Source organism: Lissotriton helveticus, chromosome 5_1 (assembly GCF_964261635.1).
Source record: "Lissotriton helveticus chromosome 5_1, aLisHel1.1, whole genome shotgun sequence".
Lineage (NCBI taxonomy): Eukaryota > Metazoa > Chordata > Amphibia > Caudata > Salamandridae > Lissotriton > Lissotriton helveticus.
This window is the reverse complement of record NC_136065.1, coordinates 1036103881-1036130542: the sequence shown is the minus strand read 5'-3', so window position 1 is coordinate 1036130542 and position 26662 is coordinate 1036103881. Positions and strand designations below refer to the sequence as shown.

The 26662-nt window shown below is 43.8% G+C and overlaps 1 protein-coding gene across 2 annotated transcripts in view; it reads right to left on the bottom strand.

Annotated features, from left to right (window-relative positions):
* The window catches only part of CRTAC1 (cartilage acidic protein 1), a 1631295-nt gene extending 1606076 nt beyond the window's left edge, over positions 1-25219 (bottom strand). For both annotated transcript variants that reach the window (XM_078643566.1, XM_078643565.1), the window contains exon 1: positions 25103-25219. The gene's annotated coding sequence lies outside the window, so the exon portion shown is untranslated. The remainder of the gene's footprint in view (positions 1-25102) is intronic.
* Positions 25220-26662: the final 1443 nt, after the last annotated feature.

The following is a 26662-nucleotide window of genomic DNA, read 5'->3' as shown; positions in this document are numbered from 1 at the left end:
ACTACGAGAGAAATATACATACTCTGACCTACAAAAGATATGGATACTCCTAGCACCTGCTTTACTGGAATAAGAAAGGCCCTGCACCTACCTACCTGCACCACATTTTAACCGAAGCACATTTCAACATGAAGCTGAAGTGGCTTTGAAACAGCAACTTACGGCATAAAAAGCCCCAAGTGACCCTATGTAACCAGGAGCCACCGTGCTTCTGTCCCCAGCAGCTACAAGGCCACTGACATCAAAAGGTGCTTCAGGAAGGCCTCTATTTCTTAAAAATACCCACGGTTCGCTCAGAGGCGGCCTCTCCCATGGAGTCTTTAATGGGATCTGGGAAGACTAATGACCGACGTCGTACGGGGAGATGAGGAGCAGAGACCATGTCACTGGAGGGCTAGGCTGAGTTCAGCAAATCACTGACATCAGAAGGCCGCATTACATTTGGGGAGGTCGTTTTTTTCACAATAGTAAGAGAACCACATTTAAAATAAAAAGTAACAGAGACTAACAAGATAAACCACCCTAATACAATACATTTGTCAAAATATAGGTATTTCGACAAGAAAACACTTTCATTTAAAGTGACTCTTTTTTTCTGACGCATGTCATATAGCAAATAATTGTCATTTGGCCGTCTCATTGCGGCGTTCTTCCTCCGGCTGCCTTCTTTCCCCTCACTTTGGCTAAAGGGATGTCAAGAGAATGGGAATTGGGGGGACAGCCGACCACTGGGAGGTCTGTCCCCCGGATATTGTTAGGGTTGTGCAGTATAGGAGACTGCCATCTTGGTGGGCTTCAGTTTGTACTTTTTTATTTTTGCATATTTATATAGCGCAAACTCGACCCGAAGGTATTGAGCGCTTTACATGAGCACCAGTTACTTACACATTCAGGCATGGGGAGATGCAGTGATTTGCCCAGAATCACACGATATGGACGCGGCCCGAGGCTCGAACCCTGGTTTCCAGCACCAAAGTCTGCAGTCTAGCCAACAGACTACATCCTATCCCCATGTCTCCCGCGAGTGGACTTATAATGCTTCTTTCCTCTACAGATTGACGGGCGTTTAATTACTCAAGAAAATGGGTCTGAGTGCCCGACCCAATTAGAGTTCACTTGACATACTGCGATACATTGGATGAATTTTATTATTTAAAAAAACCCTAGTGGCTAACTGAGAATTTGTTTGAGACTACTGGTTTTGAACATACAAGACGTTTATACAGTTGAAGTGAGCCTTGAGGAAGCCCAGGAGGGCAAAACGCGAGTCGGTTGTCGTTTTGTATGAAATAAAAAGTGATAACGGAACATTCCTTCAGCTGCGGATCATTTATTGTGGACTGTGTGTACAGACAGTGTACATGGGATTGGACCAATGAACTTGAACTGTCTTGTAAATAGTGTATGACACACTTAGGAGTATAGTAACTATATTCAGATGTGCTCTGGTACTTTTTGATATAAAGCAGGTGAGAGCAAGGGTCCGCTTGGCAACGTGTCCTGCAACCCTAAGAAGTGCAGGGAGAAGTGGGGCCAGAGGGCGGGGGCGGACGGAAGACTGCCCGTGAGCCTGCCGGCTCGTTATTAACTGAACTGCCACGCGGCACAGAGGCGGCAAGGGGTAGGGATGGCAAGGCCAGTGATTCTGCCATGCATGAGAATGGGACCCTAATTACAAGAGGAATAGCAGCCGTCCAACAGCACAGGCTGTTCATTTACAAGACTACTGCCGGAATGAGCAGGGCAGCACGGGAGCGGTTTTTGGAACTGCCTGCGCTTGCAGATATGTTTGACAAGGACAAAGTGCATGGAAAGGAGTAGAGGCTCATAATGAGAGGGCAGGCAGCAGATTATGAGCCACCCACAATGGAGCAATGCAATGTGCAGGCTTTGGGTGTGGGGGTGTGCCACATGGGCAATGTCAGGGGGGCCTCGAAGTTGTGGGCCCTAGAAATTATGGGGAACCGGTGAGCGCGAGGAGGCCATGCGGGGGAGGGGGAGCAAATGGTCCCACAACATGAATCACTGCTGGGGGAGAGGGATTGACTTAAACGGGCCCCCCAGGGCCTGCGGAACAGGTGGGCATCAGGGGTCCGTAGTGGTTGGGTGGGAGGGGGCAACCCACCAAGCACAGGGCCCCGCAGGTTGGAGGGAGCTAAGCCACCAGTACACAAGGCAGAGGGGTCCCTGGGGGCTCAGGGGCTAGCATCAGCCCTGGTGGTGGCAATGCTTGAGTGGAATGACAATGAAGACATGGAGTGACTGAATTACAAGGGGAGATAGGCACGTGGGTGAGGCAGGCAGGGGGGGAATTAAGGGGTTTATGGTGTCAAGACGAAGGCATGAGGCATAGTGCAGACACAGAACATGGAAGATGTCTGTGGGTCCCGGAGATATCCGCTGGCCGGGCAGCCAGTGTGCAGGGATCCAGTACACCAGTCCTATGGCCTTCTTTGCCGTTTGCGAGGAGCAGTAGATGGGCTGATTGAGGAGAATTAGCTAAGGTACTTGGGCTCAGCACCCTCTTCCTGTCATGGTGTAGACCCCAATGGGGTTTAGACCTCTGATACCCTTGAAGTTGAAGGTGAAGGTGAAGGTGAAGTAGGAGTGCCTTCCCTTTTAGTACTAAATCATAGTCAAATCCGTTTATATGTGACTTTCACTTTTTATTTGAAATTAAGTAATTTGATGTTTGATATAGGATTTGAGAACAGCCAACACGTTTCACCCCCTCGGCTGATTTGCCTTGGGCTTTCTCAATGCTTTGAAACAAAGAAAGTAAATCCCTTCACGTCTTCAAATCAAATCAAGTTGCAGATTAAATTCTGTATGCATCTATGTGCAGGTTTAAATACCTCTCCAGCATTATTAGCATGGCCTTTTGGCTGTTACTATTGCACTTAGGGGACTTCCAACTGTTGGACATGTATTTTGAGGGACAGTGGTCTGTGGACAAGGTGCCGCTGATGGACTGCTCAATATCGTGTGCCTAGTTTGAGTGTATCAGATCACTCCTGCAGTGCTTTTCACACGGCACATGGGGCATGATATGGTGACACATTACTAGGACAATTTCTTCTTTGTAGGGACACCTGGCTCTGCGGACCGCAAGCAGATGCTGGTAAATTTTCAAGAGCTCATGGGTGAGCTGGAAGTTCCTTTGGTGCCCGAGAAGACCGTGCGGCTGAGTAGAGTGCTGTCATTCCTGGGTATTGAGATTGGTTCACAGGTAATGCAGGCAAGCTTATTGTAGGAAAAAAGGAGACAATGCAGGTGCTGTTGAGGAGCATGTTGGGCAAGGAGAAGGGAAGGTGTTGCTGGAGCACCTGAACTTTGCATGTAGAGTGATCAGAGCAGGGAGAACTTTTTGCCGGAGATTGGGTTTGGCTTTGTCAGGTCCTTGTTGCCACACCACCATATGCTCTTATCAGCAGGGGTTTATTTATTTAATTATTTATGCGTTTTTATATAGCACGGACTTTACCCGAAGGTGTAAGAGCGCTTCACAATAGGAACGTTAAGGATACATGAGGAGAAAATTACAAGTGAACAAATTACAAAAGCAAACGATAAGTTACATGAGGTAAAAGTGACAATTGTGAGCAACAAAATACAAGAGGTAGCAAATGGTACATTACAGGAGGAGAAAAAAGTGACATGTGTGCAAGTTACATAGGCGTACACAGTATAAGTAGAGGTATAGTACTGCAATAAATGACAGACACTCCAGCACAAGAACAAACATTACGTAGGCAATGGTGGTACTTGTGCAAGTATCTAAAGCAAACAAAATGTAGGAGGTAGCAAACAGTGTGTTACAAGAGAAAAGTAATGTGTGCATGTTACAATAGAGTACCAGACACAGGTAGAAGGATAATACTTCAATAAATGGCAGACCACTCAACACCAATGAAGATCTCTGGATGTGTAGTTTTTTCTTGAATTTCTTCAATGGGATTCTATTGCACATGTAGGGTGACATGGATAGGGACATGCAGATGTTCTCAGTTGCAGCGGGTGGTTTGGGATTTGGCCTGTACTGGCAGGAGTGTTAATGCATGGAAGAAAAGCCAGCACAGTGGAAATTGGGGGGCAGGCTCACCTCTCCTTCCCTCCGCCATCCCCAAATACACAACACACCAACTCAAGTGTAAGCACTGAAATTTCTTTTACTTTCATTTTGTCAATATTTTTAAAATTGTGTACCTTCCTCACAGAATCACAATTGCACATGGAATTTGTGACCGTTGCTATATGCGCTCTACAGAGAGGCCGGGGTTTGGAGGACCATATATTCTGAACACATTTTTTGACCCATTGACAGACACTGTGAGAAAGAAACTGACACCGCCTTCAGTCACACCTCCAGAGCAATCGTGGCCCATTATAAACACCTGGGGTCGATCCAGTTCAAAGTATACACTCTGCAAGTGTAATATGCTACTCTAAAAAAGTACAGAAACAGAATATTCTGGTAATAGGTTACTTAATCTTGCATTCGTGAAGAGTGTTAAAGGTGAAATATAAACAGAAAATAAATCGCTGACCTGGATTACTTTAACGATTCTAAAGTTTCACCCACACAGCGTGTGAAATCTATTGTATTATATATATATGAAAAGGGGGCTCTTATCAGTTTACATAGCCGAATTACTGTGTTCATTTGCTTTAGTGTGTACTTTTTTTGTTAACTTCCCCAGGCTTCACACATTTACAATACTTCTACTAAAGCTGTTCACACTGATTAAACCCCATTCACTGTCAAGATTAGATCTATTCCCACAGATAAGGCAGACAGCTTCTAACATTATTCTGGAATGATTGCTTTTTAGTACTTAGTTGTGTAAAGAAGATGCTTTAGCCTTTAGAACATTTGTGGTATTTCCTATTCATGCCTCACTACCTTTCTTTGCACTTTGTATGCATTATCGCATTGATTCCTTTCAACTTAATCTATTTGGTCATTATGATCAAATTCTAAATGTTGCAATAAACATTGCACGTTAAAAATAAAGTTAATTTACAAGTGCTATGCTATATTTTACTACTAAACAGTAAGTCACAAGTGCAGTTAGCTTGCAGGCAACAGGGTCATTATTTGAATGGTGCAGCAGGTGCAGTGGCACCAGGCCCAACGGTAATGAGAAATCTAAACACCTAAAATTGCTATACTTTATTACTCAACAGGCAGCTACATTTGCAGTAATTTTTCAGTTGAAAGGGGCTTGATTTAAATGGTGTAGTGGCAGTGGTGCCAAAAGTAGTCATAACTCCACTAAACACCAAATATTTCTAATTTTACTAATAAACAGGCAGTCACAAGTGCAGTTATTTTGCAGGCAACGTTGTCATTATTTGAATGGTGCAGCAGGTGCAGTGGCACCAGGCCAAAAAGTTACCAAACTCCTCTAAACACCAAATATTTCTACATTTTACAACTGAACAGGCAGTCACAAGTGCAGTTCTCTAGCAAGCGCTAGGGTCATTATGTGAATAGAGCAGTAGGTACACTGGCAGCGGAACCAAAACCTTCAGGCACCCCACTAAACACTGATTATTGTTATATTTTACAGCTAATCACAAAAAACAACCTGGAGGTCTAAATGGGAGCTATTGGTGATCCCTAGGTACACTATACTCCTATAGAAGTAAGCAAGTGTGCAAGGTACTAGAACATGCTAAGCACCTTTGATAAAGATAGAAATACAACCTCACAATCATATGACCCACTGCGATTGCTTGAACAAACCCATACAGAGCAAAGTAGGATTCCCATCAACAGAGTGTAGATCAAATGTTTGTCATTTGGTCATCCTGATTGGGCTGGCGTGTCTCTTGATCATTAAGACCATACCATGCCTCAAACTCATCCGGGTCAGACCCTCAATCGCCGTGATGGCCATAGAACTATGATCTAGATGGGAGATAGTGCAGTGCAAAAAGGAAAAAGTGGTGTATTTAAAAAAGGATACAGCAACAATAAGAACCAACTTTAATCAACATTGTTCTCTCCCTTATTAAAACCAAGCAAGTGAAGCAGTTTAACCAAATAGCTGCATATCAAAAGGCCAACATGTTTCAGCCAAACTGGACTAATTCCAAAGGACTAATTCCTCTGAGAGGAGTGCCAAGGGGTCGCAACGGACAGAGCAGGACCTCCTTCTATTCCTGAGCAAGGTTTCCAGGAGAGGTGAGGCATACTCCCTGTACAATGCGGATGGATGATACACCAAGTTGATACAGAGGAAAACTAATCTTTATTTGTACACTGATATCCTTTTTTTGTTGCACCTTTGATATGCAGTAGCAAGTATTTAGAACTGTGGCCCTGACGAAAGCCTTTGGAATTAGTCCAGTTTGGCTGAAACATGTTGGCCTTTTGATATGCAGCTATTTGGTTAAACTGCTTCACTTGCTTGGTTTTAATAAGGGAGAGAACAATGTTGATTAAAGTTGGTTCTTATTGTTGCTGTATCCTTTTTTAAATACACCACTTTTTCCTTTTTGCACTGCACTATCTCCCATCCAGATCATAGTTCTATGGCCATCACGGCGATTGAGGGTCTGACCCGGATGAGTTTGAGGCATGGTATGGTCTTATTGATCAAGAGACACGCCAGCCCAATCAGGATGACCAAATGATAAACATTTGATCTACACTCTGTTGATGGGAATCCTACTTTGCTCTGTATGGGTTTGTTCAAGCAATCGCAGTGGGTCATATGATTGTGAGGTTGTATTTCTATCTTTATCAAAGGTGCTAAGCATGTTCTAGTACCTTGCACACTTGCTTACTTCTATAGGAGTATAGTGTACCTAGGGATCACCAATAGCTCCCATTTAGACCTCCAGGTTGTTTTTTGTGATTAGAGTGTTTGGTTGGGGACTTCATCCTGGGGTGGTCTTTAAATAACTCCCTGTGACCCTTAGTTTTACGTTATGTTATTCCATATTTTACAACTAAACAGGCAGTCACAAGTGCAGTTACCTTGCCGACAACAGGGTCATGATTTGCATGGTGCAGTGGCACCGGGCTCAAAAGTTGTCAGAACTCCTCTGAACACCTAAAATTACTATATTTTACTACTATACAGGCAGTCACAATTGCAGTTACCTTGCAGTTAAAAGGGACTTGATTTGAACGGTGAAGCAAGTGCAGTGGCCATGGGGCCAAAAGCTCTAGTGGCCCCACTAAACCTAGATTATGCTAAATGTTACTAATAAACAAGACCATATCAAGTAAATTTGTCTAGCAGGCAAAAGGGTCATGATTTGAATGGTGCAGCAGGTGCAGTAGCACAAGGAACAAATGCTTTAGGCACCCCACTAATTACCTAATATTGCTATATTTTACTATTAAACAGGCTGTCACAAGTGCAGTTACCTTGCAGACAACAGGGTCATGATTTGAATGGTGCAACAGGTGTAGTGGCACAGGGCCCAAAAGTTGTCAGAACTCCTCTAAACACCTTATATTGCTATATTTTACTACTATACAGGCAGACAAATCCTCATTTATCTTGCAGTTAAACGCAGCTTGATTTGAATTGTGCAGCAGGTGCAGTGACACCGGGGCCAAAAGCTTTGGGGGCCCCACTAAATGCAGAATAATGGTAAATGTTACTACTAAACAGGCAGTCACAAGTGCAGTTATCTAGCAGGCACTAGGGCTGTGATTTCAATGGTGCTGCAGGTGCAGTGGCACTGGGGCCAAAAGTTGTCAGAACTCCTCTAAACACCAAATATTGATATATTTAACTACTAAATAAGCAGACACAAAAGCAGTTATCTTGCAGGCACTAGGGTCATGATTTGAAAAGTGCAGCAGGTGCAGTGGCACGAGGCCCAAACTTTATCAGAACTCCTCTAAACTCATTATATTGCTATTACATCAATTAATTCTATTATTTCCCTCTTTCAGTTCATTTTTCAAAATTGTGCTATTACTTACCCGCACTATACCACTAGTAACAGCACAATATATTGCCTTTTTGTACATAAAACAAGTCATAACACTTTAATAGACTTTCTGTAACTTATGTTGTACAAATACGCTGCAAACTACAATGTAGAACAAAAACAGCCTTATTATTAATCACTTAGGCGAAATCAAATTTTCAATTACTATTAGGTCTGAGACCGGGAGGACCCAGCCCAATTAAAGCCCTGAGTGTAATGCAGTTTTTTACTATTATTGCAGACCAATCAGTACAACAGTAGTACCTGGGATATCGACCAGACAGTGCAAATATCGGTGTAAACCTGTGATGCACCAGTCCAGATGCAGGAGTGAAGAAATCTCTGCACCTACAGTTTTCACACCTATTTTTTATGGCCTCTGGACATTACTCGCTCCCCTGCACTTTACATTTAGCATATGGTGCTACATAGAAAACTAGGGGATACATCTCATGGAATTCCGGGGGAGAGAGGTGGTGGGGTGGTAAAATAAAACACGTTCATAGCACCAACTGTAGATTACAGTTCACGTGGTGTGAGCGCTATCTATAAGAAAGAACATATAGACGTAGAGAGACTAACATAAAATGTTCCTGTTGAAAATGGTTTGGACTGGAAATGTTGAGCTAAACAATTCATCCTTTAAATGACAAATCCGTTATGGATGTCTTTATTTATTTAAAATACCAATACTCAACAATGTGGCTTAGAAAATGATCAGAGGCCTGCATTTTGTACCCTTCCTAATATAGCTGGAAAGGCTTCGAACATCGAGAACCTTCCCACAGCCCTCCCTTGCCTTTGCGTCTAGCTTTACAGTGCAGATATCTGCGGGACACTTTGCTATTAATTCTTTAAAATAAACATAGAGTGGGCTTTGGCTGCAGGCAGAGGAGTATATCTCTGTCACCTGATGTTATCAGTAATTTGTTATGCCATTCCGCCTCCAGAAAGTGCTTCCTTTGGAATGCATGAGGGACTATTTTACATCCAAAAAGTACACTCAGTCATCATGCTGCTTGTCATACTCATTTTGTTGTCACCTATATGGATACTAAACAGGAAGCAATAATTTATTGCTACCTTGTCACAGCGCTGACACCACCAATGGGGCTGGTTTTAATGTGGTATTGAATTTGTACATGTAGCATATGGAAACTAGATTTGTGAATGCATTTTTTACATGCTTTATCACATTAATGCTAGATCTATTGCTTGCCAAGACTTGTTTCAAAGTCTGCAGATACGTAAGCACGGGGAACGCCCCTGCCTGTACGCCTTGTTCCATCTTTGATTCATATAAAGTAAAAAGTACATTTAGCAGGGCTATTTTTAGAGCATATGTTTAAGCAAACATCCAATAACTCTTGATAAGGTATGAGCAACTACCTACTAGAAAGGTAGGGCTTAGTGCATAGCTACACTGGATGCATTTTGTCTCCTTCTGAACTGCCACATCTGCGGTACATGTGGGAGAAATCACTCCCAACGTGCCCAAATCTTTGGTACGTCAAGTAAATACAGCGGAAATATTTAAATTGGATTTAATTAAATGAAGCAGCAATTGTAGCTTTTTCTTGGGCCATCAAATCATCACTGTACTTTGTATCTACCCGGGATCCCATGTCTGCCTCCTACACCTTCCAAACCAAAGTGAAAGAGTCACATGTGTTGATGACTAGAAACTTGTAAAGTTGTGAGATTGCGCATGTCCCCCATCAGAAGCTTGGCCTACAAGTGCTTAAAGTCTGCAAGATCAACAAAGGCCTGGGTGAAGGAGAGAAGAGTATGGCACAACTGGAGATAGTGAAATAACTGATGCTTGTGCTGAGCAAATTCAGCACATACATCAGCAAACGGACACATGGAGTATTGGGCAACTACATCTCCAAGCTTAGGTATGTCTGTGTTATCCCATCTTAACTTTCCTGCAGTTTCACTGCTCCCGCATTGTTCCTAACCTTTGAGGAACCTTCCTCATGATGCTAACCTTCCTTTGAATAGCTGCCATGGTTCCACCAGAAAACTTGACAGTGACTTGAGGGAGTCGGTGCAGACGGCATATAGAAAATGTAGGGGCGTGTAGGCTATCTCTAAATTGTAAAGACAAGATCAGAGTGTGAATTTAACATTCATTTATTGACCACAACTAACTGCGACTCCCGGTAGTATGATACAACATCCGGCGTATCTAATTCCCATCAAAGGATTACTTAAAACTTTTAGACAATGAGACTCAGTAAACTCAACCATTCCACAGTACCTCTGCAGCACAGCACCTAGGGACACAAAGAAGTGTGGGATACTGGAGGGTTATTTTGTAATTTACACATGAATTTGGAGGGAGAAATCATCTTAACGATAGCCACTGGGATCAACAACGAAAACGGTAGTGGGGACCAGAGTCCTGCATCTTTTCAGTTTGTCAAGTAATGGAGCGAGATTCTAAAGCCAGCTCACTGATGTCTCTGTCTAGGGAGATACACCCCACAAACTGAGAAATCCCTCCGTTGTCATTGTCATCCCTGAGGTCTATGCCCACTTAGAGGCTTTTCACCTGACTGGGCCGGATGTATGACGTTACAACGCATACTTTTACAACGCCTACCTTTACATCGCAAGTTTTACAACGCATACCTTTACAACGCATAGTGCTTTTAGGCGCTGGAGAGTGAATTGTTTAATTTACTATTCCAACTCCAGTCCCCGTGGATAGTAGGGAAGGTGTTGGATAGTACTTTAAACCTATTCCCTATCCTAGAGCGCCCCCCAGCGCAATGCATTGTAATGGTTTGCGTTGTAAAAGTTGCGTTGTAAAGGCACTGCGTGGTAAAAGTTGCGTTGTAAAGGTTGTTTACCGACTGGGCCGGTTGCATGCTAGGTCTGAGAATTCCTCGAAATACCCAGTATGTTTAAGACACGTGGGCCTGCTGTGGCCGGATGTTGCAGATAGAGCAATATATCTTCCAGATAAAGCGATTTCAGGTCTTCTAGTTCCGGTAACCAAACAAAGACCTACATTTGAGTGTCCACTCGACGTTTATTTTAAATTACCCGCTGCTGTGGAGTAAACGTGTAAGTAGGCAGACAAGTGGAATATTTAAACAAGATTTCATATTCCCCGTTTTTACTGCAGACCAGGAGAGACTGCAGACAGCTCATGTTTATTCATCGGGACAAAACACTTGTAGGAGAAACTGTGCATCCTAAATAGGTAAATAGCGAATCGTTATACCGTTCTTAACACTGACCGTTTGCCTATTTTTATGTGCTTTAAATGTCGGCCCTAGAGGGCTATGTTTTAGCAGGTGATGTGACTGGCCCAGGATCGCGCCATATTTTCCAAAGTGACGAAGCTAGGTTAAGCACTCAGGTCTCCTTGTTTCACAGACAGGGACTTAAATGCCCTTATAACACCCCTACACCAGGGATGACCTCCAAAGTGTCAGGCCCCTGAGGCCTTCATGAATTGTTTCCAGACTTGTGGCCAATTCTATTTTTTATACCTCACTCTCCACCTAACGTTTATGCATGCACTTAGAGTGTGAACGAAGACGTCCTGTGAGAACAGGCTGCACCGACCATTAGATCATGTTTAGAATATTTCCCTTCATAAATATAAAGAAACATACTGGAAATGGTGCCTTATTGATTTGTGCATATATTAACCCCTGGGCAGGCTCTGCCGCGCGCAGTATACCGGTTGCTTCGCGATCTCATATGTCCTCCCTGTAGTAGTGGGTATCAATAGCGTAGTGTGCAGCAGACTGGAAGCCGCTTCTCATCTCAGGACATGTGCCTCAAAGACTGCGATGCTTGGCTATAAACATGTGTGCCATCGATTGAGCGTAAAATCTAGACTTTGCATTCGCATTGTAAAAAGAGACCCATAATTTCTGTAAAAGGCCCTGTAAGATTTGGTGCCATACCGCACCAGCGTCATAACGCAAAATATCCCCCCCCAGCAGAATGGGATGAGGGTCTCCCATATCTCACAGGTATTCATTGACCTTGGCTTGAATGGGGGCCCTCTGATGGTGGGGGGGCACTTAGAGGGTAGAGAACCCCCCCCCCGCACTGCAGGTGCTTGCGCTCCACTCCTGTGCCTCTCGGTTGTGGAATGAACAAGCCATAGGGAAAACTTAGGTTTTGGAGAATATTGTGTGCATGCCTTTGTGGTTTAGAGGAGCCTACACTAATGCAGGGCGCTACTGGAATTATGCAATTGTGTGGCCACGGCGATTTTCCTTCACCTGCTGCATAGAACTGCAGATTTTAACAAAAAATGTCTTCCTAGCTCAAACGGTTCAAAAGTTATTAAAACGCAGTAACACGTGTTGCAGCGCAGTGGAAGCACCTTTGCAAAGGTAGATTGGTCACTTATAGCTTATTGCTATGTTTGGGTGTTAAACTGGTGCTAATGAGGTTCAACCTAAGCGCAGATAGCGAGTTTTAAAACGACAAAATAATGAAGTAATACTATTACAAAATGTGCCACATTATGCCACATCATTTGGCTTTTCTTACCACATAATTTACTCAACCCTGCTGCATGATTTGGCCCTTCCCCACCGCATAATTCCAGTGGCCCTGCACCAATGTCAAAGGGTTCGAAGATACCAACAGGGGCGTAACACAGGCCCCGCAAGTTCAGGGGGGGCCTGTCCGGAACTCCACATAAAACGACATATAATATCTGTACGTGTGTTGGAGGCATTACTTTACTTCACACCATTGAATATCGAAGAACTGAAGGAAGCACATGCTTGTTGACTCATACAGAGAACGGGCTTAGGGGTCGATTATGATGGCGGACAGACCTGCGTCCGTCCGCCACCCCCGAGGTGGAGGGACCGTCCGCAGGGGCAGCAGCGGTCCCTCCGTTGGAATTAGGATGTGACCGCCACCCTGGCGGTCTCATCCCGTATATTTAACATTGCGGCGGGTGCTGCTTAAAGTTAAAAATGCATGCTGTGCATTTGCATGCACAAAGCGGCAGGCACCGCGCGGTGCCTGCCGCATTGTGCATGCAACTGCGGGGGGTACCATAGGTACCCCCCATGTGCACCCCCCACCACCCCCTTTACCCAGGGGGCCCGCAATGGGCCCCCAATGAAAGGACCGTATGCCTTTTCGTGGCGGCGTTGCCGCCAAGGAAATGCATATCGCCCAGCACATCCTAATATGGCTGGCGGTGTCTGATAGACACCGCCACCATATTAGAGCTTTTCCACCGTGGTCGCAAGGCGACCGCGGCGGAAATGCAGCGGACGGTCTTCCTGTCCGCCACGGTCCCCCTGCCATTGTAATATGGCGGAGGGGGGGAAATAGGTGGCGGATGGCGGACGGATCGCCACCGCCTGCATAGCGGTGGCGATCTGTCCGCCATCCTAATTAACCCCATAGTTTTCATATACACCCGGTTTTTTCAAAGAAAGACCTACAAGTGCCTTTCTCTTGATGCAGGACACAAAAAACAATTAAAAGGTTAATGTAGCGTAACGCTTTTAGAGGGAACCATTTTATTTACTTATTTTGTAAAATGCTCATGACGCCCTGTATATGCGTCAGAAAGTTGTTATTTATTTATTTGAGAAGTTTTATATAGCGCGAAAAATGACCCGCCAGGTATCGGAGTGCTGCACAAAGAAGCAGACATGTTAAACAAGTATAGATGCAAATAGTAAATACTGTACATATACATATAACAACAACATGTTTTTGCAGGAAGGAGGACAAACAGAATGCCTTTTAATGGATGCAATGTCATTTGGAGACGGAACACCTGCTTTTTTTGCGGAAGAGATGAGACTTCACCCCGCTATGGTGCTATTTAAAATCAGAAGCATCCGGGTGGGGAATAGCGAGGTGCTGAGTCACGGATGTAAGGGTTTCTTATCGAAATGTTGTATCTCACCTCATGACTGGTGCATTTGTTTGTGAAGGCCCACCCTAGATCTCTATGTGATATTCCTGATCTTAGTGCGCTAGTAATAACATATAGCAAGTCTGAACCCCCTTCCCTTGTGCTACATTTACTTTACCCACCTTATCCCTCAGTATTGAAATACATTACATTGTAAATTTCTATAGCGCTTACCACGCGGCATTGATATACTTCACAGCATGGGGTAGCTCACGACTCAGTTGAGCCCAAGGTTAATTTCTAGTGCTAGTTGTAAAAATTTCAATTAGCTCCATTAAGGCCCAATTTTAGGGTTGGTAGACAGATTAGGTTCATGCCATTTCTAGTTTAGAGGAAGTTAGTAGTTTATTAATGCAGATGTTTGAGTTATGGTTAATTTTGCATCCTTGATAATGTCTTTGAGATTTGGAGGTAAATGGGGGGTGTATGCAGTCAAGTGTGTGGGTCTACCCTAGTAAACGTTCCTGGTGCACTTGACGGATGTAGCGTTGTTAGTCCTCTAGTGCAGATCTTACTGTATTTGGACATGGACATCCCTGCTGGGTCAATGAAACTAGGAGGCAGAGTTCAGTAAGGTTAGCTCAACTTCGGGGCATGGCCGCTGCCTGCATGCAATGTTCCCCACTGATGTTACAGTCTCAGAATGTATTTTGGATGAGCCAATGGGGTTGGTCAACTGCTAGGCCACCCCTGATGAAGATACAGATCCCAACAACTTTAGCGCGCGATGTAATCTTTCTGAGGGCAATGACAGAAAATGTATTACTTTATCATCAAAGAGAATTACATTTAATCAATAGAACAAGATTCTACTACAAGGAGCTAACCCTCCTTTTCAGAAAGCAAAGTAACAGAATGCAGCGCTTTACATTCGTTTAAAAAAGTATTTAAATGGACCTGGCAGTGGAAGACACACTCGAGAGTATGGCGGAGAAGAATCTGTACGAAAGAGCAGAATGGAGCAGGCACTAATAGCCTTATCGGTAGGATGCTTATCAATGAATACCATCAGACTTGGCAAGAGTTAAAATGAAGTTACCGAAACCGTGCAAAAAATGTATACATGGTTTGTAAGAGTAGACTTCCATGTGTCACGACACATCCGCGTGTCGAAACATATCCTGATGTGAAGCCTCAAAGAAACACATCTCCAAGTCGGACTTTTAAGTGTCCAAACATATGGACAACTGTCTCTCCATATATATTTCCATCTTAGACTCTTCGGTGAAAAACATTTAAGCGTGTCTGGCACTTGAGTGCCATGATTTCGTTTTATATTGGGTGCAGCGTGGGACAGTATATCTGTAAGATTTGTGACTAAGTTTCATAATATACTACATTCCGGACAACTAGGTTCTGTGTTAGGGTTTCATATCAGGCTCCAAAGTGTCACAATATTTTCCTGAGCTAGCATGTAAACGTAACAACTGTTGGCAAACCAGCCCAGAGAAAATGCAAAATGTCTAAATAATACTTGGTCCCATGTGACCACTTTCCAGTGATATCTGTGCTCGGCCTTGCTGACAACCTGATGCCTCTAAGTCCTGATAGTGATGACTCAGCAGCCAAACCACATCGCACTGGTATTACGAATGTAAACAAAGCCGAGACGTCTATTGGAATGTTGTACTGCCAATTATTTAGCACAATGTCTGGTGGAATGTTGTACAGTCAATTACATAGCAAAATGTCTGGTGGAATGTTGTACTGCCAATTACTTAGCAACATGCCTGGTGGAATGTTGTACTGTCAATTACATAGCAAAATGTATGCTGGAATGTTGTACTGTCAATTACATAGCAAAATGTCTGGTAGAATGTTGTACTGCCAATCACATAGCAAAATGTCTTTAGAATGTTGTACTGTCAATTACATAGCAAAATGTCTTTGGAATGTTGCACTGTTCAATTACTTAGCAAAATGTATGCTGGAATGTTTTTCTGTGTTAATAGCCAAAATGTGCAGAAGAATGTTGTAATGTGTAAGTTATGTTCAACTTTGTTTAGTAGAAGCAGCTGATGACTTGCACATCCTCATATATTTGAATATAATCCTTCCTATTGCTGCCCCTACATATCTTTGCTAGGTCTGTCAGTGCCCCGTGCCGGTGGTTTCAACAGTGCCAGTGCAAACCCACAGCGTCCATCAGCAATGACTGTGGGAACCACATTTGTTTTTTTAATCAAGTTTGGGAGCATTCAAGATTGTTCATAACATAAAGCCTACTGTGTAACGTCCTCTTTTTGGTAATAGGCTGTTGGGGAAGTGCAAATATTAATTATTTCACTCACTGAGCCACCTCGACATCTTGAAACTACTGATCAATATATCTCAAAGTATGAGAGCACAATTAGTATGCGTCACTGATAGTTCTAAAACAATCTAACATGAGAGCATAATAGGAAATTTCAATTAGTCTTATGCTAGAATCCGAACAAGCAATGTCATTCCTATTGATCACTATAACACCCCCTGCATGTCAACAAACCAGTGGCTGCGAAATTCCAAATATTTCAACATGTCTCGTATTTTACAGACTTCTCTGATGCGAGCAATTTCTTCGAGCATAACACCAACGACCGCTTATATTCTACATGGCGTAAGCAAAGTAGACTTCTGGCAGCTTCATTACGTTTTCTACAACATTGGTGGAAAACATCTACCAAAGCATAGATTTTGTAGGAGGAAAGGTCGCAATACACATTTTTTTGCACACAATTCTCCTGCGAAAAAAGGTTGCAAAATTCCCAATCTCACAAGAGTTTAATTTGTTAACTTTGAAAAACAGTGTCACTGAATTAATTTTTTTTAAAACATATCTACATTCTGAGGGGCATATGTATGAAGCCCATTTCTGGTTCGCAAACGGGTCAATTCTCAAAATCGGCCCGTTTGTGAACGGGAAAAAGCCTTTTGGGATGTACCATCCCAAAAGGCCCTTGCAAAATAGGGAATTGCAAAATGTGTGATTCCCTATTTTGCAAATGCATTTAAAGAATCGCAAATTGCGATGTAGAAAGCACCCAAGTTGTGTGATTTCTCCTTAAAAAATGGCAAATTACCACCAACTTCAAGTTGGTGGTAATTTGCGATATCTTTGAAAAGTGCACTTTTTGGCATTTTTCAAAGTGAAAGTGGCGCACATACATTCCCTCAGGGCATGTATGTGCACCACATGGGCACACATGCTCATTTCAGGGGTGCAACAGGGTGTCCTTATGACACCGTTGCACCTTTCAAATTGCATTCGCAATTTGCGAGTACCTAATGGGTACTCGCAAGTTGCGAATGGCTTCCCATTGATTCCTATGGTCCTCTAGGCCCATAGGAATGAATGGGAAACCATTCTTTAATTGTGACTCGCAATTTGCGAGTCGCAATTAAGGAATGGCAATGATTCGCAAAATATTTGCACATTTTTTTTATCACATCTCGTTTTGCTATTCTCAAATTGCGATTCTCTTAAAATCGCTATTTGAGAATCTCAAAAAAAGGTTTCGATACTGTAACAAGGCGATGCGGAGCGCTAACGAGGAGTGGTGGACTCCCGGCAATGACCCTGTTGTGCCTCCTTCTTTGCAGACGGACCCCTGGGAGACAGGACTTGAAGATCAAGAGGAAAGACCCGGCGCCTTTAAGTGGGCGTTCTCAGAGGAGGAGGAGACCACTCCCCCTACATACGTAGCAACCACCGGACTGGATAAACCCCCGGAAGCAGGATACAGTGTGTGTGACATCACCCCGGAGGAGGAAGAAACGGCGAGGAGCGGAGTAGGAGAGCGTTTCGAACGGAGTGGAGGAGGAGAGTACCGAGAACGGAAAGAAAACCCCGAAGAACATCCCGGAGGAGAAGACGAGAGATACGGAGTGCCGGGAGGCCAACGACCCCGCGAGCCGCCGTGCCACTCTCCCAGGGGAGGAGCGTGGCTGACCCAGGTACGGCAGCGTATGGCAGTGTGGGCTGGCCGGAAGAGTGTGTGAATATTGTACATAGACCCGCGTTTGTCTCCCGCGTCTTCCCCCCTCCTTTTGTGTCCTTTACCCCGCGTTTAACCCTCACCTCGTGTCCACCCCTTCACCAAGTCACTGCAGGAAGCATATTGCACGTTAGATTCACGGGTGCAAACTCCCCTCCTCACCTCACACGGCCCCACAAGTGCAACCCCTCCCTGAGGCCTTTGAACTAACGGCGTCCTTCTGTTGGCTTCCTTTGCATGGGCTCCGGAGCGGGGTGCTGCCTCCGTGATCATCCCTTCATTACAAGCGAGGAAGACCCGAAGACCAAGGAGAAGACACCCGAGCTGCAAAGACGGATCCCAGCCAATTCGCCAGGGAGAGACTCACTTTTAGGACACGAAGAACATTAATACTGAACACCAAACGTGTAATACCAATAAAACCCTCATTACCCGCAAGACCTAGTGTCCTTCTCCTGCCTGGTTTGCAACCTGTCGCTGTAGTAGGTCCTGATCCTCTTCCTCAATCCAGACCTGAGCAACCTGCCCAGTCTACAGATACATATGCCCCTAAATGTAGAAAGCAAATGTTATGCATTGCTATTTTCTCCTTACAGTGTGTTAGCATACCAATATTTCTTAAATACTGCTAGGACATGCTGTAGATGCGTACAACCATCGAATGCAATAATCGCAGAAACGTGTCAAGTGTTTTAACATAAGTAGTGATGTGCAGTGGAAGCCAACACCCTAAATTTGACTTCTGCAATTACCTGCATCAATATCTCGAACGTGAATATACCTCCCTCCTGTGTCTAGTGGCTCCCTGCGCTCACAGCACATGGAGGAATCCATGTTCTCTAACGCCACACTTAATATAGCTCAGTCTCTCCATCTATAGCAGGGGTTTCTAAATATTTTCTGTAGTAAGAGCCTACTTATGTTCAACGAAACTCATCCAGAGACACTAATATTAGTGATGTACCTCTGATAACAACTGACAAGATAACATCAGTGGCGACCAGGTGCAGAATTACTAGCAGTCAACACCTCAGTGCATCAGGCAGTTTTGCTAACATTAATGTAAAAAAGGCTTTGTCAATTTTGAACGTCACTACCTGGTGATATATAACAGCCAAAGCTGTAATGCCCCTGGCACCCTGGTAATAATAGTAATAAGTTTCCCCAATGCCACATGATTGATCACTCAAATATCCTCTTAAAATATATTTTGGAAATTCAGCCCTTGTTCTCAGCTTATGAGTTCTGAAAATGCACACATTTTCATCTCAGACATATTCCCAATTTGGGGGTACATGTTTTCATTCGAAAATGCAAAAGCCTCTAATTTAATAGTCTGCGCTGCACACAAGAGACCTACTTACAGGTAGTTGGAGAGCTACCAGTAGCTCATGAACTAGTCGTTGGAAAAGACTGACCTATTGCATCTGAAGCATCTAAGCACCCCTTCTGCTAGTATCTGCTCAGCCTTTCATCCTTAATAAGATGATAAAATGAGAGCCAGATTTATGTATGGAATAATATTAAACACAAGTTATTTTGAAGGTGTGGTAACAATCTGTACTTTAATCCTTTTCAGTTCATTCAGTGTGCTCAGAATAACACTTCATCGAGCCACACAAATAAAAATCACAAATGATGGCTGGTGCACAGTAACATAGTTACTAAAAGTGCAGTTTATGAATGGAGATACAAAGCAAGTATTCAATGTCTCACCACACATCACCTAGCCTAGACGCTTACAGATTTTCATCTAAAAATATAGCCAGACGATTTATATGTATTAATTTTGCAGTTTTATTTAGTGCATGGAAGGCCATAGGTCATTAGGGACCAGATGTTCTTTTTATATATATATATATATATATATATATATATATATATATATATATATATATATATATATATATATATATATATATATATATATATTTATTTTTTGTTATTATTATTGTGACCAGATGTTCTAACATTAGGAATAGTGATTTCCTAATTGCGATTTTCTGAGAATCATTATTAGGACATTACTATTTCTAATGTATGAATCTTTTCTTTTTGAAATAACAATTCCCAGTGAGCCGCAAACAACCAACCTCATGAATATTAATAACGTGGGTTGCAGTTTGGGACAGTTTGGGACAGTTTGGGACCCATTAGGAATGCTAGCTATCAGAGGAATTGTGGCCTGCTTGGGTCAGCAGATCACTGTGTCTGTGATTGCTTTTCAATAAAGCAATCTTTTTTTCTCTGAAATACAGCCCATTTTGCTTAAAGGAAATGAAAGGTTTACGTTTCATTTTTTTTAAAGCGTGGACAGTGGTCCATGACTACTGCCTCTTCTCAAAAAACTTTTTAAAGTTCTCAAAGGGGAAGGGGTTCTATAGGAACCCCTTCCTATATGCAAATGGTTACCACTACCATTTAGTAGTTGGTAAAAATGAATGGTAAAAAATGTATGTTTTGTGACCATATTTAGGTCACAAAACATTAAAACATACTACTGCGAATCGGTATTTGGAAGGTAAGTCCTAAACACATCCCTTCCAAATACTGATGTTCCAACTCAAACTGTGATTCTGTAGAATCGTCGTTTGGCGTTTGAACATACCACAAAGCATTTTTGAGGTCACTAACAGCCCGCATCTGCGAATTGGGCAGTTTGTGACTTTACACACGCTTATTTCATCTAACCTGTCCCTTTAAAGAAAAGAACAATTTGGATAGTGAGTAATACGCGTGGACATGTAAATCTCAACCACAGGGACCTAACAGGAAATACAGAATTCCACAGTCAAATATATTATTGCTTTATATGACATTATATTAATGCATTATATAACAAGTTAGCAAAAAATAAAATGTAAGACAGTGAGTGTGGCATATATAAATCATAACAGCAAGGACTCAACAATGAACACATCATTGGAACTAAATGTATTAGCGCATAAACCTCAACTCGAAGATATAACAATGCACCAACCATTAAAACGGCTGGGCCTGTACAGATATGAATCTATACAATGATCCCAACAGTAATAGAGGCGGCCCTGGTGTGAAAGAGAGCCTTCAATAGAGACGGGAACAAGAAAGAGACAATCCAGAACTAGGTCAGACTCTGCTGGACAGTGATAGGGACAGACAGGCCGGAGAGGTGGCGTCAATTCAATATTAGGTGTTTCAAATCTTGCATTAAAGGAAGGGAGATCATAGTGCAGACAGCGGCAGGGATGGAGTTCTACTCTTGTGTATCTAGAGGATGATTATTTCATGGTAGGTGTTTTATTGAAGCACTGGGATCCAAGATAAGTCAGACAGAGATACATAGGGGCCAGATCTCCTGAAGTCTTCTGATTTCTAGCTGGGTCATGAGGCCAGTCACAGTGTAGGACATTGCGAACCAACCAGACTTATTTGTAGCTGCATCTGTCATCTGTTAAGCCATCACAAAGAAGAGAGCACCGGAATGATGTGTTCAAACCACCAAGTTCCAGAAACCAGTGGGTAGAAGTGTGACGGGCTACTTTATAGGGTGAAGAGGGATTCGGGGAGTCTCCGTGAGGCTTTCTATTTCGTTAATGTGTTTCTGTACATGTAGATGTTTGGCAGCGGTAAAGCCAAGGGGCTGTAGCTCTCAAAGAGGGTCGATTTACATTTAAGGATGTTTCTAGAGTCCAGACAGTTTGAACAGTTATGAAAGAGGGAGAGGTGAGTTGAAACTCAGTTTTGCAACAATTGAATTTTAAGTGATGAAGTCTTTCAGGGTTGAATTTTGTCTAGAATCTAAGTGGAAGATATCAGAGGAGGAGACACAGAGTTAGGTTTGTGACACCCACATATATTGACATAATGTGCCAAGGTCCTTTAGAAAGTCACACAGAGGACATTGAGTGGGGGGTGTTAGATTCTAGACTTGAAAGGCAAGAATTGATGTTAAGGATCAGCAACCGACCTTGATCTGCTGCAATTGAGTTCTGAGTTCTGATTGAAACCAATTCAGGATCTTGACTCCCGTAACCATGAGATCTCTAAGTGTTTGTCTTAAGTTATGATCAATGGTGTCAAAGGCTGCCGATAGACATAGTTGAATCAGCGTACATGAAGCTCCATCATTGAGAATGTATAAGACGCCACCTACAATTCGCCAAAACATACTTTAAATTATAACACGATCCGATCTCCCTAACCAACATTCCAAAAACGCTTTTATGACCTACTTGAATCATAACAGTCAAAGCTGAGTGACTTTATACCATCGCAAGGTTTTCTAAAATGATCCTCAGTCCACTATCCCATACTCGGGTGTTTCTGCAATATTTGCCAGGAGCATCCGTCCTGATTTAAAAAAATCCTTTTTGGAATGCCACAAGAGAGTAGCTCCTTCTAGAGCTTTTGGTTGTAATTTGTACTTGTTCACACACATGCCATGTTTATCTTTAATACCCTGGTGCAAGATATTCAGCACCAACCAAACACTACTACAACACTTTGCCTGGGTCATCAGAGTGCTCTTCAGGGAATGCACTGATTGCCATTTTTGGGGTTTGATAAGGAAGGTTTTTATACTAAAAAACTTGCTTTATTAATGTTCTCGATTTTAGCCTAGTTGCCTATACCACCAAAGATCTTAAGAAGTATCAAGATGCATGTGTATAATATTAAGAAACATGTATATAATGTACAGTATATCTCCCTCTTATCTCTGAGTGCACGTAGGAGTTGCGGGTGTGACACAAATCAGGCACCTATGCTCTTTTGGCCTTGGTAGGATGAAACAATCACTCAGCCATATGGGATCATAGCGGCTGAACAGGAGGTTTTCACGATTCTCTGCATTAGCTGCACTTCCCAAAAATACGAGCCTATTTTACTGAAGGAATAAGCATGTTGTTTCAAACACAGTGAGCCCTGTGTCAAACTATATCAATGCAAACAAGCCAGTAGGACAGCTCATTGGGTTAATACACCTACAGCAGAACCATGTGTACAATCCGCAAATGATGTGTACAAATCGCAGTAGGACTGACCCCAGTGCTTAATTTGTAAAAACGTAAGTGCCAGGGCCCTTGTCAGGAGGCCAATTCAACTCGCACAACACATTGTCCCTGCCAGTGTCGCAAATGATAGAACTAACTCAACTACTAACACCTTCCGTGCTCATGACGAGCTGAGCTCGTCATGTGGCACGGTGGTGTTGTGCTCATGACGAGCTGAGCTCGTCATGACCTGCGCGGCGCTCACACGTGGAATAATTCCCCTGCTGTGCTGAGCATTCTATACAAACGGGCGTGGTCATGACGAGCTCAGCTCGTCATGATCACAGCGCCACTGTGATGCGTGACGAGCCGAGCTCGTCACAAGTACCGTGGTGCTGCACGCGCCCCTCCTCCCCCCCAGCGTCGCGGGGGAATTAGCCCCGCGGCAAAGGGGCTTAAACATCACAACCTACAAGTTTAAATATTCAGGCTATTCGAGGCCCCAAAGCTATAAGAATGGCTTGGACAGCAAGTATAAGTCGATTTTAATGTATATTAAACAACTGTTTTTGAGTTGATCTCTAATTCAGACAAATAGTGCAACCATGTGACAGGCTGTCATAAGTACTGGTGGTGACAACTAAGTGCCGGTGCTGAGCACCGGAAACCAACATCTCAAATTAAGCACTGACTGACCCAGGCCTTCACGTTTCGGAGACCAATGAAAAAATCTACTTAGGTAAGAAATAGTAAACAAGCAACATGTCTCTTCTTCATTTCCGCCTAACTGCCCAGAAAAAATCCAAGTTCCACTGATTCCAAACTTGTCCTCCTGTCTGTCACTTCAAGCACTTGCTTGTTTTTCAAGACTGCGCCAAGCATGCTGTGGGTACTAAGTAATACAGGCATCTGTTTAACATGCACACTTCTGGCGCTGCAGCATTAATCATTCGTGCCAGCACCAGGTCGATGGGCGCAGTATGCAGACCAGGCCACCCTCGACGTAAGGCATCTTGAGGTGTGCCCGCTGCAGCTGGCACGCTCCTGCGGCATCAGTCTGAGCTGGCCCTCCAGCGCGGAAGTGCGGTAAGGAGGACTTCTCGCGAGTTAGGTCCCAGACTGCAATGTTTAATGTCAGAGAAATTCCTGAATCGGAGCTCCCGGGAGAGGGTTTCCGTAGTTGGCTTGTGTGTTCAGCCAGGGAAGAGAAAGTGGCTGTGGCGGGAAGATAGTAAGACGACAGATACACATACTGAAGTGATGGATGGACAACAGACACACCGACCGAGGCAAACAGCGGCAGGCGCAGCAATATATACAGCATATAGACAACGACTGATTCTAGGGAGCGGAGAAAGAAAAAATGAGAGCGACAGACAGACAGACAGATAGATAGACAGACCGACCCCAGGTTATTAAACATCATGCCAAGGCACATCTGCATGAGCGATTCAGTTAATACTAGTGATTCCGACTATTTTGAAAGAGGGGAGGCTAAAATCACGTTTAAAAAACCTAAATCAGCAAACACAGTACTGTGAAGATGGGAACCCAGTACTGTGAAGATGGGGTGCAGTACTAACCCCACACTCCCTGTTTCCTCTCCCCTAGACAGTTTCCCTCTGCAGACTGACATTTCTAGCTGCGATCCACACTGTTAAACCAAATATTACAAAAGTTATTTTTTTGTAACTCCATTTTATTTGGATGCGACATTCTCGTCCATATCTTTCGTAGAGCTTCGTGAACTGTATTTAAGGCAGAAACACAAATTAAGAATATAGCACTGACAAGGGATTGACACTGTTTGGAGAACTGTTTTGAACAACGCTAAAGCACTGAACTATTCAAGCACTTTGATAGCAGTCTATTACCTTCAGGTGGCTAAACACTACTCCTTGTATCTACCTCGCAATGATGAAAGTCTAACTCGTCCGTGTGGGATTCAGTCGTGTAACTTGCTGTTTACACCATCCCCGCAGTGGAGACACTAACCCATTGAGCAGTCCAACAGGCGTTTGCTGCTAAGTCACACACTATCATCTTCGGAAACACGACGCAATGCCACCCCAGCACAGGCAACAAAACATACAACTTAAGTCTGCTTTATTCCCAGCAGCCCTGCAAAGTGCTCCGCGGTCTGTGCCTTCTCTTCCCCTCTTCTTGTATATGCAGTGCACGGGACATGCTATTGTAATTAGTTTATAGTTTATAATCAACAAAATGCAGCAAACGCAGGAAATAAATAAAAACGAGGCAATACTCACGGGAAGCGGAGATCTGCCTGGGGTACCGTTCCAAACAGCTGGCAAGAAATGAGTTTTGCAAGTTTCCACACTTGTTCGCCTGTTTCCAGCAGCCCCCCTCTCAAAGCTTTACACAACTCTCCCTGAGCATGCATAGCTTATGTAAAGGCTTGTATAACTCACCGTCCAATCATCGGCCGCCGGAGTCAATCTTGGCGCCGCCCGTCCAATGGCAGGGCAGAGGGCGTGGCCTGTCTCCCTACTATGATTTACTACTCATAAATGCAGCGCAATAGCAGGCAGCGAGGAGCTGATCAATACGGAGCGAAATATTACAGGATTTTGGTAAAAAAAAAAAATCCTTTAATGCATATTTCATCATCGTGCCTTGTAACCTTCGGGATGCAGCAGGGCCTGTCCGGGTGATTTTGATTTCTTCCCCGGTGCAGACGAGCCTCCCCGGGTGAGAGCAGGAGGGTGATTTTTTTCCTTTTAATAAGAGAAAGACTTTGGGAGGAGGCGGGTCCGGGGGGCTCGCGAGGCGCTGGGGACGGTGGGGGAGAGGGAGCGGGATGATGATGGTTTTATGAATGTTCTTCCTCATCACAAAGGCGCAGCGAGGTGTGACACCCTCTTTCCTTCCTGTGTTTTTTTCCGAGGAGATAAAATCGGCAGCCAGAGAGAGCAGGTCTGCAAGTGCCGCCTCCGAGCAGAGCCTGTCTATTGATAGGGATATTATATTTTAAATTAAGGTAGAACGACTAACCCGGGAAGATATTGATACCCTGTCAGGAAACATTATCCCCGGCAGGGAACAGCTTGGCATGATTGAGGCGGGCTTCGGGGCAGCTCTCAGCTTCCCGCGAGTTTGGATGCGAAAAACTGCATTTGGAAACTCGGATCTCCTTTCTGTATCCATTACAGACCTGTCGGTAGTCTGGCGACCAGTCCACAGATAATGGCCAGTGCCCTGTCCTCAGTTACTACGCCTCCCATCCCAATTACTGCAGACCAAAATGTCTGAGGCAGTGGAATAGTGCAGAGTGACAGAGAGCGGGAAGGGTGGGGCAGGCGGCAGAGACACAGGACTGCGTGTCCCATCAGGACTCCCTTGCGTGACCTTGAGATCTTATGACTCTTCTCCATCCAAAAGCAGACATGCTTAATATTCATATATCCATGGACTGGCAAGTACAACATGCAGTACTGTGAAAGTGCCACACCCATCCGCACGCATCTCCAGTTATGCATCAGAGCTCCCACCTGCCTACTCCACAATCGAGTCTTTACACCAGCCTGGTGATCTTTTAAAGTGTTAGTGTGCCAACATCCACCTCAAATTGGGCCAATCGGGTGAGCAAGTCTGGCTTCCTTCAGAGGATTTCAGGGGTCTCCACTCTCCACCAAGAACATTTCCCCCCAAAAATGAGGCAAAGTTGTGCATTTATAGCACTGTTAGTGTAAATATTATGGCCCATATATATCATAGTGTTGCGTTGCCCTTGCACGCTTGGTGGCGCAAGGGCGACGCAACACTAAAGTCAAATTTAACAAGCCACACAAGGTCACCCTGCGTGGCCC